The sequence below is a fragment of the Chiloscyllium punctatum genome, chromosome 12 (genome assembly GCF_047496795.1).
Source record: "Chiloscyllium punctatum isolate Juve2018m chromosome 12, sChiPun1.3, whole genome shotgun sequence".
NCBI classification, from domain to species: domain Eukaryota; kingdom Metazoa; phylum Chordata; class Chondrichthyes; order Orectolobiformes; family Hemiscylliidae; genus Chiloscyllium; species Chiloscyllium punctatum.
In genome coordinates this window covers 54,247,801-54,262,329 of record NC_092750.1, presented here as the reverse complement: position 1 = coordinate 54,262,329, position 14,529 = coordinate 54,247,801, and the positions used below count along the sequence as shown (strand labels likewise).

Here is a 14,529-nt window from a genome sequence, read left to right as displayed (position 1 = left end):
TTGCTGGAAACGCACAGCAGGTCAGGCAGCATCCGAGGAGCAGGAGAAATGATGTTTCGGGCCTGATGAAGGACTCCGGCCTGAAATGTCAATTCTCCTGCTGCTCGGATGCTGCCTGACCTGCTGTGCTTTTCCAGCAACACACCCTCGACCCTGGAGGTTGAATGATCCAGTCACCACTGGGGTATCCTGAGACAGGAGACATCTGAGGGGCCTGTGTGTCTCCTCCTCCTCTGGGAACTCCTGGCAACACCCTATCTCCTTGTGAGGAGTGTGGGCCAGGTTCTCATTTCCTGTGTTCCCATGCCTTTTGTATTGAGAAGCAATTGGTGGCACAGTGAAATGTAGATATGTGAGCCTCTCCTGCAGACCATGTCAGTGTTGAGTCTGGCTGTCTGTAGCAGCCATCGAAGAGTGTGGCACTGGGAAAGCACAGCCGGTCAGGCAGCATCCGAGGAGCAGGAGACGTCAACGTTTTGCGCATAAGCTTTTCATTAGCATACACTCAAAACGTTAACTCACCTGCTCCTCGGATACTGCCTGACTGGCTGTGCTTTTCTAGTACCACACTATTTGACTCTGATCTCCAGTGTCTGCAGTCCCCCCTTTCTCCTCTCTATGGCAGCCACCAATCTGTCGATGGAGGAATCTCAATGGCTGCACTCTGGGAGATTCTGAGCAATAAAGTCACTGCCCTCCACATTTGGTTGTCCCTGCTCTTCCCTGTGCATGTGGATGAAGTTTCTGATTGCCAAGACCACAGGGCTGTGTGCTGTCTGGAGATGAGCAGTCGCTTCGTATCTGTCAATCCCTCAGCATCTTGGCTGTTTCTACATTGGGGTGCTCAGCAGATTATGCTTCCACACTTTAAGTCTAACACATGCACTGAGAGGTCAGTGTGGGAGGCAGGGGTGCAGAAGGCAGCCTTGTCAATGGTTCTGGTCTTGATCATCTCATCCTCAGAGATCGACAAAGTAGCTTTTGGCAGAGCTTGTTATTTGTCGAACTCACAGAAATCTCACTGGTAATTGGAAGGCAGAAGGGAGAGAATATGTTACAGCCAATAATGTGCAGCTAATGGCACTGATAGTGGAGTAATGCAAATGGAATGAGAAGCGGTACTTACTCTGTCAGTGGGACATGGGTGTCTGAGCATTCACGCACGAAGGTTCTCACTTTGCCCTGCAAGGGCCAGGATTCTTTCCTCATAGGGGTTCAGGAGAAAATGTTGAGCACCGCTCCAACCTTCCAAGTGCTTTCTGCCATTGTCTGGGCTTTTCTGGTGGGACTGTGGGCCGTTCCTTCATACCACTCAGACCAACCGAATTGGTTTGCAACGTTGGGCCAGGCTATCAGGTCTGGTGGTGTAGTGTCTCTGCAGGTTCTCCATTAAGAGGATATCCTTTCTCACCAACACGTTACCTGCTAAGACCTTGAGATCTCTGTCAGAGAATCATGGTGCTGTCACCCCCTTCTCCAACATTTTCGCATGTTATGCCCATTACCAAGTAATGTGGTTTCGCAGTGCCAGAGTTCATCTGAGTTATTCAGTGCCCTTTTAAATATGACAAAGACACCAGGCATGTTGATCTTTTGACAGCTGTCTACTGAGTGATGAGTTGTTCAGTGGATGGTGAGTTGGGGCTAGAAACAGACATGAATGTGCTATTGGGGCATGGTCAGTAATTATTGAAGAAGTACATTTCTCCATATAATGAGACATGTAGGACCCAGATAATGAGAGCCATGCCTCCATCATTCATCAGCTTCACCTTCAACATGTCCAGCAAATTGTTGAAGATGCCATCCCGGCATATTACATCAAAAAGGAGCTGCCTTCAGCACTCCAAAAACACTTACTCTCCCATGGCCACAGGACCATATTCCCCCAAACCTTTGAATGAATTTGATGAGAGACCCTTTGACATGGCTGAGATGATGCCTGACAGTTCTCTGCTGGTGACATGTGATTCTGCTGTGAATTTGGGCTGACACATGCTTTGGGCTGTGAAGTGATGCACCTGGGAACCATACATTAAAGTATTCACCCCCTCCCCATCCCAGAATGATCCCGACTGAGGCATGGAAAGTGCCCTGCAAGTGTGTCTGCACCAAAGGTCACATCAATACAGTAGCACTGATAGACCTTCGCTCTGGCTGAAGTGCCACTGCACTGATGTAGCAAGGCAATGTAGGGAAGGCAAGGTAGAGATGCCATGAGCAAATATCTGTGCTGCTAAGTGTGCAAGCATGAAGAAGGCAAGTGAACAGGCCTGAGATGCAGTCCAGTTCAGCCCTTGAGTTGCGTGCCATTCCACATGTGCAATGTCCCAGTTGCAGATTTTCAGCGAGTTGCTCATGCACCCTGCAATTCAGGTCAGTGTGACCTAAATAACATGTAAAGATATTGGAATGGCTCCATGGTGGTTATGAGGGTTTGGCAAAAGAAGCCATTGTCCATGCATGAGAGGTGCATCCGGCTGGTGCTTATGGATTATACGCTGAGATGCTGCTTAGTCTTACAGAAGGTGGAAATACTTTGAATTAAGTGGTGATCCGAGTTTGCCAGGCACCTGCGCTGATTTCCAAGCCTTGTTTTTTTTCAAAATATGTCTTATTTGTTGTATTTGGTAACATAAAAAGCTGAATAGTAATGAGCTGAGGTGAGCCATTAACAAGACATTTGACAAAGAATAATTGCCCTTCATTGACAACTTGCCCAAGCCTCATGAAAAACTCATCCTGCTGCTCATCAAAAACATAAAGTTGGAGTGAAATGCTCCCGACATTGATGTCGGCCTCGTTAAACTTGTTGTCCAATTGTGCCATAAATCTCGTCATAGCCCATGTCGCTTAGACATATATAAGGTTCCACAGAATGTGTGCTTGGAAAGCTGATTTCATCCAAAGTGTAACTCGAGTCCAGTTAGCGCAAACCATTGGTGAATAATTTGATATGTATGTACTTTTTCTCAATCTAGTGCTCATTATTTCATAAAATCTTAGAAGTATCTTTCTAGGCGCTGATTGGAATTGGTAGATGCCATTGATGCTTAAATATATAGCATGTTGCTTGAAAATACTGATTAATTAATTCTCATCTCTGTTATTGTAGAAAAATGAAATGAAGTGATTTTATTCAGTCTTCTCGAATGAATTCAAGGATCCTTTCTGGTTTTAACTATTTAGTATTCCAATCATTTCCACTGATGCTTTTAGAAGTTATGATTGAACTTTACTCAAAAATCCAAAATATCTATTCCTACAACTTTGTGAATTTTGACTGCTTGTTGTACTTTGATAAAAAGGAGATCTTTGTGCCCCGTAGAAAAGAAAATAATCAGATTTAGCCAGTAGAGGGCCCAGGTTTTTTGCAAAGAAGAGGTCTGTGAGACAGATTTGCTCAAGATGATTTGAAAAGGTCAGTTTTGTAAAAGACAGCTTCCATTAATAATTATTGCTGTAACTCACTCCAGAAAATCACAGAGCAAATATCTTCATGATTGCAAAAAACATATTTGAGGTCCCCATGAAGAATTGAAGGATAGAATTACCAGTAATTGCTTTGTACGTGAAAGCCAGTTGTTGCCTTATTGATGGCCTTCTCTGTAGAAGATGCAGTGTCACGATTCAGAACAAACTTTTCTCTCTCACCTCGTAATCATACAGATCAGATTTGGATGTCATTATGTGCACAATTATGCATTTGTTCTGATCTTGCCCTCCCTCATAAGTGAGGGTATTGTGTTTCAGATGATCGAGCACAACAGCCCTGTATCTTTTCGTATTTAATATTTTGAAGTTTCTGCAATGTATTTTATAATCTGCAAAGGCTATACAGGGGAGTTTGTAATCATGAAAGACTAAGTCACAGAGGCTGAAGGAACAAGGAATGTACTGTATCTCCCATTGGGGTTAAAATAACTTGTGCTTCAACATAAGTTAAAAAAAAATTGTTGTTCAAGAGAAAAGCAAGTCGGGAAGAAGGATCACACATGTCATGTTATCTACTGGAATTATGGTTTATTCTAACATGTGAGTGCATGTTTTTTATACATATTATACAAAGTTACACATATGTCAAGCTTTTTTCCTATATGTCTATGGTATATAGTTATATTCATTCTCAGTCTATGCTAAACTAACTGATTCTTTGTTCAAAGAATGTAATGTAAACTTTTTTGTTTAAACCTGAATTGAAGTTAATGTTTTTTTATAAATACAAGTGAGAAGTATTTCTCATTTGTTCATAACTCCACTGAACCCAGCTAAGAAATTTCCCAGTTAGAACACATCCTTCAAATTTTCAGTATGCCAAAGCGAATTAAAAAGTATTTTGCAAATAATTTATTTTCCTCCCTGCCATATTTGCCTTTACATTTTGGATAGATTAGAATTGTTACCCTTGTGCTTAAAACAAAAAGGCAGTATTGAATCATGAACTTCTTCTGAATAAACTGAAGTACAGAGAGGAATAGGGCAGAGATGTGTCAAGAAATAATTTAGAAAAGTACATTTTTCTTTTCTATAATATGATCCCAGCTGATGTTATTATCAGACAAGTCAGATGCCAACAGGAACCTGGTTTAACAGATTATAAATTTATTTGTTTTGGCTTTAATGAAGTGGTCTCTGGCTGAAACATAAGCAAATGGGCTGCAGATTTTGCTTTCACAGCTAAATGAAAGTTTCACACAAGTTATAAAGAAAAAATCAAATAATCCAAATTATCAACTTGGAAGATAAGTTCAAAGGTTTCAGACACACAGCTAAAGTACAAGTCCATTCATTGCGAAACACTAGTCCATAACTTTAGAAAGGAACAAAATAACTTTTGTCGTGTACCCTGAAATAACTGCACAGAGGTCAATATCCCATCACCAAATTACCCTTTATTTACATGTGTACAGTACATAGGTCCTGAGCAGTCAGCCCTAGACTGAGGAAACCTTCTGAATCTCCTATTTATATGTCAGCCAGGGCTCCCTGATTAGTCTAGGTTAACAACCCCAATCAAGAACCTCAGTCAAAGAGATCCACCTGGTCCTGGTTCCAGTCACAAAATACCCAAAACCCCACTGCTGGTACAGTTACTAAAAACAGCACTCATGTTACACTGACACTGGAAAACTCTGTTACATGATTTAAGTCATGTGATCAACTTTTAAACTCCTTCCTGGAGCTACCACGGACCTTGAAAGTCAATGTACTAAATTCAGTAACCACTCCTGGGATTTTATTCTCACACTTCAGATCCGGGATAAACACTGACTTTTCACATCAAAGTAATTTACCTCACTAAATCAATAATTTCCTTCTCAGGAGCTCTGCTATATGCAGCCATCTTGTTCCAAAGTCTTCCCGGGACTAAACCCCTACCCAGTCTAAACAGTGACATTAAAAGTCATTTAGTTATGGATGTTGCCCTTCAATTTAAAAAAAATCCAGAATTAACTATTAATATTTCAGGCCAATTACTTCCTAAGCTGGGTCACAGAAGTTCTAAAGTAAATTCACTTGACATCCAGCCTTCAAAACTGTTTTTAAAAGAAATCACTATGGTTACAGAAATATTTACAAGTTAACCATAAACTTCAGACACAGAAAAACTCACCAGTTGCCAAATCAAGATCCAGATCCAAATTCACCCCAAATACTATACCACAGTTTACACATTTAACGTAGCCTTGTTCTCATAATAGAAAAGATTTTCAAACTAAATAAAGCATTAGTGACCTATTACAATCAGAGCCATTGATTGTGTGCTTTTGTTGTTGCATTGTTTGTGGATGAAGGCATTTGTTGTTTTGTTTCTAACCACTCGTCGAATAATTTTGCAAAAGATACTCAGCAGGTCTGACCGCATCTGTGGATAAAGAAACAGATGTTAACTCGGTTTCTCTCTCAACAGATGCTGCCAGACCTCCTGAGCTCCTCCAGCATTCACTCTGTTTGTTTCTGATTTCCAGCATCCACATAAGTTTTGTGCTTATTATCACTTGTGGATTGCTTGAAATAGAGTAAATTTGAACCATCGCTGTTTAAAGAGAGTAAGGGCATTGATCTGACAACCTTGAGAAGGTTTATAGAAGTGTAGCAATGTAAGCAATTCACACACCAGGGGGAGATCACTGCTTAGTATTTAGATTGATGAACCTTAGCTGCACTTCAGGAAAAAATGCTGTGAATCAGGTTGTGGGCCATTGACAATTGTAGAAATATAATTATAAGCTTTTTTTTTAAGAAGAGAAAAAAATACTATGCAGAGAAAAGCTGTAATAGCTTTGAGATTTGGCAGAGGGAACTGCTTTTTATTAACATTGACACATAACCTGTTGGTAAAAGACACTGTCGGTGTTTGCTTTCAGAATCCTCTTCCTCCGATGTGCTGGTACATTAGTTATCACAAAATGAGATGAGTGCACTTTGTCAACATCATCTTTGCTCTAGCAGGAAATTGTTTTATTGCAGGAAAAACCAGTGTAATCAAACTGCCAGTATAGTAAAATAAATTACACTGTCGTGCGTGCCAATAACCATGTTGGTTTGAAGCAGGACTACAGTACAAACCCATTTAATGCACTGTGGCAAATAATATCTTCAACCTTTTGAAAGTTTAGTGACATTTAATTAAGTGCATATTCACATGAATAATGCTTTCTGCAACACACATGTGGCGAGTTGGCTAAATGTCACTATTACAGGGGTCAAAGAATCTGTTCTGTGTTCATGTACCAAATATAAACATTTAAAACCCACAAATTTAACATGACTATTTTTAATCTTAACCAATTAAAATATACATTCAACCCCACTGCCCACATAAAGGTATATTTGACAAAATTAATATGTGGCAGTTTTATTGTAAAGTTTTATGTTAGATTTAAATGCGTTTTAGTCCTTAGATTTGTGCTTTTTCTTATGATGATTTTGTTTATATTTAGTAAACACTGTGAAGTAGGTAAAGTAAATTCATGGAATAGCTATTGAAACATTTATACGTGGACATGTGTATAACAACAGGAACATGCACCGATAGTGAGATTGATGTTGATGTCAGAATAAAGCAGACTTGTGCTTGAACATAACGCTTCTGACAATGAGATTCTACAAACTACAATTACAAACTATAATTAACATTTTCAAATCCTAATCTCAGTTTGGGAATCTAGTTAAGAACAGCTGAAGACCTTGCTGCGTGTCCATGTGATTCATGTGCTAATTGTGTAGGTGCTTCGGGAAATGCGGTTGAGAAGCACTGTACTTCCTGATTAGTGCCAGTGAACAGACACACAGCACACAGTGTATAGCAGTTAAGTGTCTGGTCCCAGCTGAGAAAATGGTTCCATTATCTCCCAGCTGCATAGACAACCCATAAGGGCCTGTTATGCCTGGTTGATCAGTGTAGTTGAGGCAGTGACTTGCTGTGAGCCTGCACCTCTATTTGCCGTTACAGAAAAGTGGAAAGGAAACTGATGCTCTTTGCCATTTAGTTCTGTAAGTACACAGAAATATTTTTATTGGGGTGCAGCTGTATGGTATTTCAGAATCTAAGCATGCTGTTCTGCTGAGATGCTTAAAAGCATAGCTTGCAATTGTGATGAAAATGAGTTAACCGTGTGGTATCTTTATTTATGAAAGGATTATTGTGTTTTTGTAAACTCAACACTAGCTGTAAATACAAGCCTCAGTTATTGAAAATGCTCTCTATTTGTAGCAACTGTGAAATAATATTCACTGTATTACTGCTGACTAAAAGGCATTTGATTTGCTTAGGATTTATATTTCCTGTGTCTTTTATGACAGGTTATTTTGTTGACAAATACTGTAGATTTGGAGACAAAAGGGTGAAGAGGAAGTATTTTTTTTTCATTCATAGTTCTCACAGATAGGGACAGATCCAGGCAAGTGAGTAAAGGTATTTCGAACTGCCCTTTGTTTCAGGAGTTGCATCTGTGATGCTGTTAAGCATCTTGCAACATCCTAAAATCAAATGGGATACTCAAAGGACATGGAACTCCTCAAATTGTGAATGAATATTCAGAACATTTGTTTCCGAGAATGTTGTAATTAAACTGCCTCAGTAATGGATCTAAGAAATGAAACATTCACACAGTGTGAAATCTGAGCGATCTAGTACATATTAGCAAAAGGTATGTGTTATCTAACATTTAATAGTTTTTTTATGAGATTCCATTGTATCATTAATTGCATGGATGACATTGTTAAAATGAACAATTTCAGTGTTCAATTACAGGTAGCCAAGCTGGTTCCTTCTATTTACAACCTCAGTGAAAGCTTTGTTGTTAATGAGTGCAGATTTAAAGCAAACTGGCTATCTTCCTGTTAAGATGTTAAATTCACTCGAGGACAGCAGCACGATTTAACTACTCCAGATTATTTATGTATTTAAACTCTTGTCCCATGCATTGTTTGTCTTGTTTAAATCCAAATACTTAAAATAAGCAGACTAATAGGCTTTTACCAACTGAAAGAAAGACAGAAATCTCTTTAGCAAATATACCCAAAACTCCAAATAAGAAATTGGTATTCAAAGTTCAAAGATTTTTTTCCAAGCTTAATTAAATGATCACATTTATTTAATAGTGTGCCCAATCAAAATAGATTAGAAATCCATTTTTTATACAAACATTTAGTGAAGTAATTTACTGCTAATTTCTGACCTTGTGAAGTTGGTCAGTGATTGTTTTGGTCCAATCTAATTGCTCAACAATTGACTGAACTGGCAATATATTACTGTGTCCCAACCCTAGCATCATAAATCTGAGATTGCTCAATTAAATGCATGGACAGATATGTCTATTTCTATCGGTCTGTTGTTTTTATTTCTCTCCAAGTAAAATGTTTATACTTACGTGTATGTACTTATCTATTTAGGGACCACAAGTTATTTTCCTGTGGATGTGCCAGCTTTAGCACTGCTATATACTTCTTGTTCATGGAAAACTTGCAGATCATATAAATTTTTTTTAATTGAAAAGAACATTGTAATTGGTTTCTTGGCAAAAAGAACATATAAAGGTGGGATTTTGACATAATATTATGGAAAACTTGATAACAAGTTTTAACGGTGAATGTCTTGATACAATCAAGGGATGTGATAACATCAGTGTGGAATTTATGACAAGTAAAATAGTGAAATTAATGGCGGTCACCAATATTGTGAAATGAACTGAACAGCAGCTTCAACCTTCTACACTTGTAAAATATGGAATTGAGGAAATACCTCAAAGTTCCATAAACTTAGCTATGTTGATGTTTTGTCAAGAAGCTTTGTTTTAACACAATGTTCCCATTGTTGGAAGGATCGAGAGCAAGAGGACACAGATGTAAGGAAATTGGCAAAAGAAGCAAGGGAGACATGAGTGAACGCAATATTTTTTCTGCCAGTGTTTTTTATTTCTAGATTTGAAATAATCTACCTGAAAGTGTGGCAGAGGCCAGTTCGATTAAAATATTGAAGAGGAAATTGATTATCTGTTAGGGTTTTGCAGGGGAAGGCAGGGGAGTGACACCATGTACACTGCTTCCATGGTGAAGTGACACAATGGGCTGAATGGCCTCTTCTTGAGCTGTGACAATTCAATGATTTTGTAAAAAAACATGGAGGACATGGTTACCCACTAAACTTGTGGTGTGTTCAAGCATAAGCAAACCAATAGTGTAATGTGCATATTAATTATTGCCAAGCAACCTCATAATGCCAGGTTTTACTTTTGGAAACATATAACTGCTTTCACTTAAAGATTTTATTTATTGTAGATGGAAAATAGAATGTTTTACTTTTTCTTTGTTTCGTTATTTCTTTATTTCTCTCTTTATCCCATCCTTCTTTATCTTTGTTTCTGTTATAGTCTGCATAATATTTAATGTTTCATTAAACACGTCAATTTTAATTCCTGGTTTAGATTCCAAAAAGAAAGTTTTAACTACCAGAAAGAGATCAAATATCCCCCGCGTTTCCAGGAAGACATTACTGTTTTTAGAACATAACACAAAATCACCCATTTTCATTTCTTGAACAATTAAGTAACAAGCACTACTCTCTCAGGGGTAGTGCAATAATTGTCAAAATGAAGACGGAGTTGGGGAAAAAAGAAGGGAACTAAATAAAAGTGCTGTTGCTTGAAGAGATCAGGCACTACAGCCCCTTAATCATACCCACTAGTCGCTAAAATCTTCAAGGGTCTTGGTGGACACTGAGTTCTCTCTTTTCACAGGTATGGGCATAGCTGTTAAAAAAAAGAGGCAGGCAGTCAAGAATTAGAAACACCTTCACGCCTGCTCATGAACCAGTTAACGGCTACTTTAGCCAAGCCTGATGTAGACAAGCAGGAGGTTGGAAGAACAAGCCAGGCAGCATCAGTAGATGGAAGTCAATGTTTTGGGTGTAAACCTTCAGGACTGAGGTGGGTGTAAGGGGAGCTGCAGATAAACGGGATGGCAGGGGGGAGCAGGGTGGTGAAATTGGGGATAGGTGAAGACAGAGTCAAAAAGTGTGGTGTTGGAAAAGCACAGCAGATCAGACAACATTCAAAGAGCAGGAGAGTCAACATTTTGGGCATAAGCCCATTCGTGATGAAATTTGCATGAAATGTCGACTCTCCTGCTCTTTGGATGCTGCCTGACCTGCTGTGCTTTTCCAGCATCTGCAGATTCTGATCCCCAGCATCTGCAGTCCTTACATTCGCCAAGCAAAGGGTATGGCCTGGCTGGTCGATGGGAGGAATTAATCTGATTGGCAGCTGAGAGGAGTGGAAGGGAGGGGGAAGGGTTGGGAAGGGAGTTGGGGGAAGAGAGATTACTTGAAATTGGAGAACTCAATGTTGAGTCCTCCAGGGCAGAAGATGAGGTGTTGTTCCTCCAATTTGTCATTTGGTTCATTGTGGCAATGGAGGAGGCCAAGGATGGTCATGTCTGAAAAGGAGTGGGAAGGGCAATTTAAATGGGCGGTGACTGGGAGGTCTAGTTGGTCCCTGCAGGCGTAGCTGAGATGCTTGGCAAAACATTCCCTTAGTTTACGTTTGGTCTCCCTGTTGTAGAGAAGACCACAGTAGGAGCACCTGATGCAGTAAACGAGGTTGGGAGAGAGGCAGGTGAACCTGTGTCTCACCTGGAAGAAATGTTTGGGGCCCTGGATGGAGGTGAGATGTTGGTGTACTGGCAGGTTTTGCATCTTTTCCGGTTGCAGGGGAAGGTACCTGGGGGTTCGGGGGGGTTGGTGGGGAGAATAGTGCAAACCAAGGACTGTCGAAGGGAATGGTCCTTGTGGAAGGCAGAGAGGGGTGGGGAGGGGAAAATGTTCTTAGTGATGGAGTCTAGTTGGAGTTGGCAGAAATGTTAAAAGATGATGTGTCAGATGTGGAGACTGGTGGGGTGGGAGATGAGGACAAGGGGGTTTATTGCATTTTGAGGGGGTTATGTCTAGAGCAGTGGAACAGGGAATGGAGGTGGTGTGGTGGAGGGCTGTCTGAATGACGGGGGGGGACTAGCACATTGTTTGTAACAGGTGGACATCAGGGATGTTTGGAAGTGAATGTCTCCTTGTCCGAGCAGAGGCAGAGGAGTTGGGAGAAGGGGATGGAGTTCTTGCAGGATATTGGTGGGAGGAGGTGTAGTCTAGGTAGTTGTGAGAGTCTGTGGGTTTGTATTAAACGTCTGTATGGTGACTGTTGCCGGAAATGGAAATGAAGGGTTCAAGAAAAGAGGACGGAGGTGTCCGATGTGGACTAAGTGAATTTGAGGGCGATATGGAAGTTGTGGGCAAAGTTGATGAACTGCTTCAGTTCAGCCAGGTGCAAGACACTGCACGAATGCAGTCATCAATGTAATGGCAGGAGATTTAGGGCACAGTCGGAACTGAAGAGGGACTGTTCGACATAATCAACAAGGAGGTAGGTGTATCTGGGGTCCATCCAGGTGCCCATGGACACCCTCTGGACTTGGAGGAAATAGGAGGAGTTAAAGGAATAGTTATTAAGGATGAGGACCAGTTCAGTGAGGCAGAGAAGGGTATTGGTGCCAATCCTTGCGGCTGGCCCATGAGGAGGTCCTCCGACCTGCAGATGGGGCTGATGTGCAATCAAAAGAAAACAAATAAGTTTTTTTAATGACTTACACAAGGAGTGAAATCTGCCACAAGCATTAAGATTTTCCATGGACTCAACAGCACCACAAAATACGAAACCACTTTTTTAAAATCATTACCAGATCACCTATTACATTTGTGTTAATGGGAGATGATGGCCTACTTATGTTATTGTTAGACTATTCATCAAAGAACCAGGTAATGTTCCAGGGATCTGAGTTCAAGTTCTACTGTAACAGATTGTGGAATTTGAATGAAGAGTATAAAACCAATTTGTGTTGAAACCCACTTGGTTCACTAATGTACTGGAGGGAACTGGTGTACATGTGACTCCAGACCCACAGCAAGGTGGTTGACTGTTAGCTGCTCTCCCTGCAATTAGGGATTGGCTGTAAATGCTGGCCTAGCCAGTGACATCCACCTCCTGTGAATGGAAACAAAAGGACAAGAACTGTCCACTCAGGAAAAATGCAACAATAATCAAAAGGGAAGGGTCGGGGGAAGAAAACAAGTCCGCTCTTTATTTTCCACATAAATTCTCCAACCAGTCACCAAGGTTACTATTTAAAAGACCATTTAATGAGTACCCACCTCCAAGGAGCAGTGCAGCAATAACAAAGTGATGGAAGGATAGGAAAGGTTATGGGAAGTAAATTAGGATGAAGTTGGATGGGGAAATGATGCACTCCAATTCCTGCAGTGTCCACCTAACTGTAAAGACACTGACACTATTATTTGATGTTTTATAATTAGGCTGTTCAGACATGTTATTACACACTTGGAACAAGTGGGACCAGAACCTGGGTCTGCTGGCTCAGAAGTAGTTATCATAAAATCCACACAATCCCTACAGTTTGGTCCATTGAGTCCACATCGAGCCTCCAAAGAGTATCCCTCCCAGGACCAACCCCTGCATTTCCCATTGCTAATCTACCTATCCTTCACATCCCTGGATACTCTGGGCACTTTACCTTGGCCAATTTACCTAATCTGTACATAGAGTCATACAGCATGGAAACAGACCCTTCTGGTCCATGCCGACCAGATATCCTAACCCAATCTAGCCCCACCTGCCAGCACCTGGCCCATATCCCTCCAAACCCTTCCTATTCATATACCCATCCAGATGCCTTTTAAATGTTGCAGTTGTACTAGGCTCCACCACATCCTCTGGCAGCTCATTCCATACACTTAGTACTCTCCATGAAAAAGTTGCCACTTAGGTCTCTTTTATATCATTCCCCTCTTACCCCAATCCTATGCCCTCTAGTTCTGGACTCCCCCCACCCCAGGCAAAATACTTTGCCTATTTACCCTATCCACGCTCCTCATGATTTTATAAATCTCGAGAAGGTCACCCTTTAGCCTCGGATGCTCCAGGGAAAACAGCCCCAGCCTATTCAACCTCTCCCTATAGCACAAATCCTCCAACCTTGGCAACATCCTTGTCAATCTTTTCTGAAGCCTTTCAAGTTTCAAAACATTTTTCCAATAGGAAGGAGACCAAAATTGCACGCAGTATTCTAACAGTGGCCTAACCAATGTCCTGTACAGCTGAAATGTGAAATGTGAAATGTGACGTCCCAACTCCTGTACTCAATACTCTGTCCAATATAGGAAAACATACCAAACGCCTTCTTCACTATCCTATCTACCTGCAAATCCACTTTCAAGGAGCTATGAACCTGCACTCCAAGGTCTCTTTGTTCAGCAACACTCGCTAGGACCTTACCATTAAGCATCTAAGTCCTGCTAAGATTTGCTTTCCCAAAATGCAACACCTCACGTTTATCTGAATTAAACTCTATCTGCCACTCCTCAGCCCATTGGCCCATCTGATCAAGATCTTGTTGTAATCTGAGGTAACCTTCTTCACTGTCCACCACACCTCCAATTTTGGTGTCATCTGCAAACTTACTAATTATACCTCTTATGCTTACATTCAAATCATTTATATAAATGATGAAAAATAGTGGACACAACACTGATCCTTGTGGCACTCCACTGGTTCCAGGCCTCCAGTCTAAAAAACAACCCTTCACCATCACCCTCTGTCTTCTACCTTTGAGCCAGTTCTGTATCCAAATGGCTAGTTCTCCCTTTATTCCATGTGATCTAACCTTGCTAGCCCATCTATTATGGGAAACCTTGTTCAGGTTACCAAAGTTCAGAACGAAAGCAAACACACAACACTGAATAAATGTTAAATTATGGTCTTGACACAAATTCCCAAATGCAACTTATGAATGTAAAATACTGTGTGAATGATCTACAACACACAATGGATGCTCTGCCTCAAATCAGATTCTTGGTGTTTATGGCCACCATCACAACCCCAGATTAGAGGCATTCACCTGAAACCTGCTGTAAAAGAGCATAAAGTGAACTTGGCATTTTGAAACTGTTCAAAATTCAACTTC

At 40.8% G+C, this 14,529-nt stretch overlaps 1 protein-coding gene across 14 annotated transcripts in view; it reads left to right on the top strand.

Moving 5' to 3' along the window:
* The window catches only part of LOC140483855 (contactin-4-like), a 2,466,301-nt gene that overhangs the window by 1,022,623 nt on the left and 1,429,149 nt on the right, over positions 1-14,529 (top strand). The window contains exon 1 of one of the 14 annotated variants that reach the window (XM_072582602.1): positions 7,275-7,497. The exons of 12 other annotated variants lie outside the window; for them this stretch is intronic. The gene's annotated coding sequence lies outside the window, so the exon portion shown is untranslated. Of the gene's footprint in view, positions 1-7,274; positions 7,498-8,134; positions 8,154-14,529 lie in introns of those variants that run through there. One more of the 14 variants, XM_072582604.1, reaches the window with a different exon arrangement.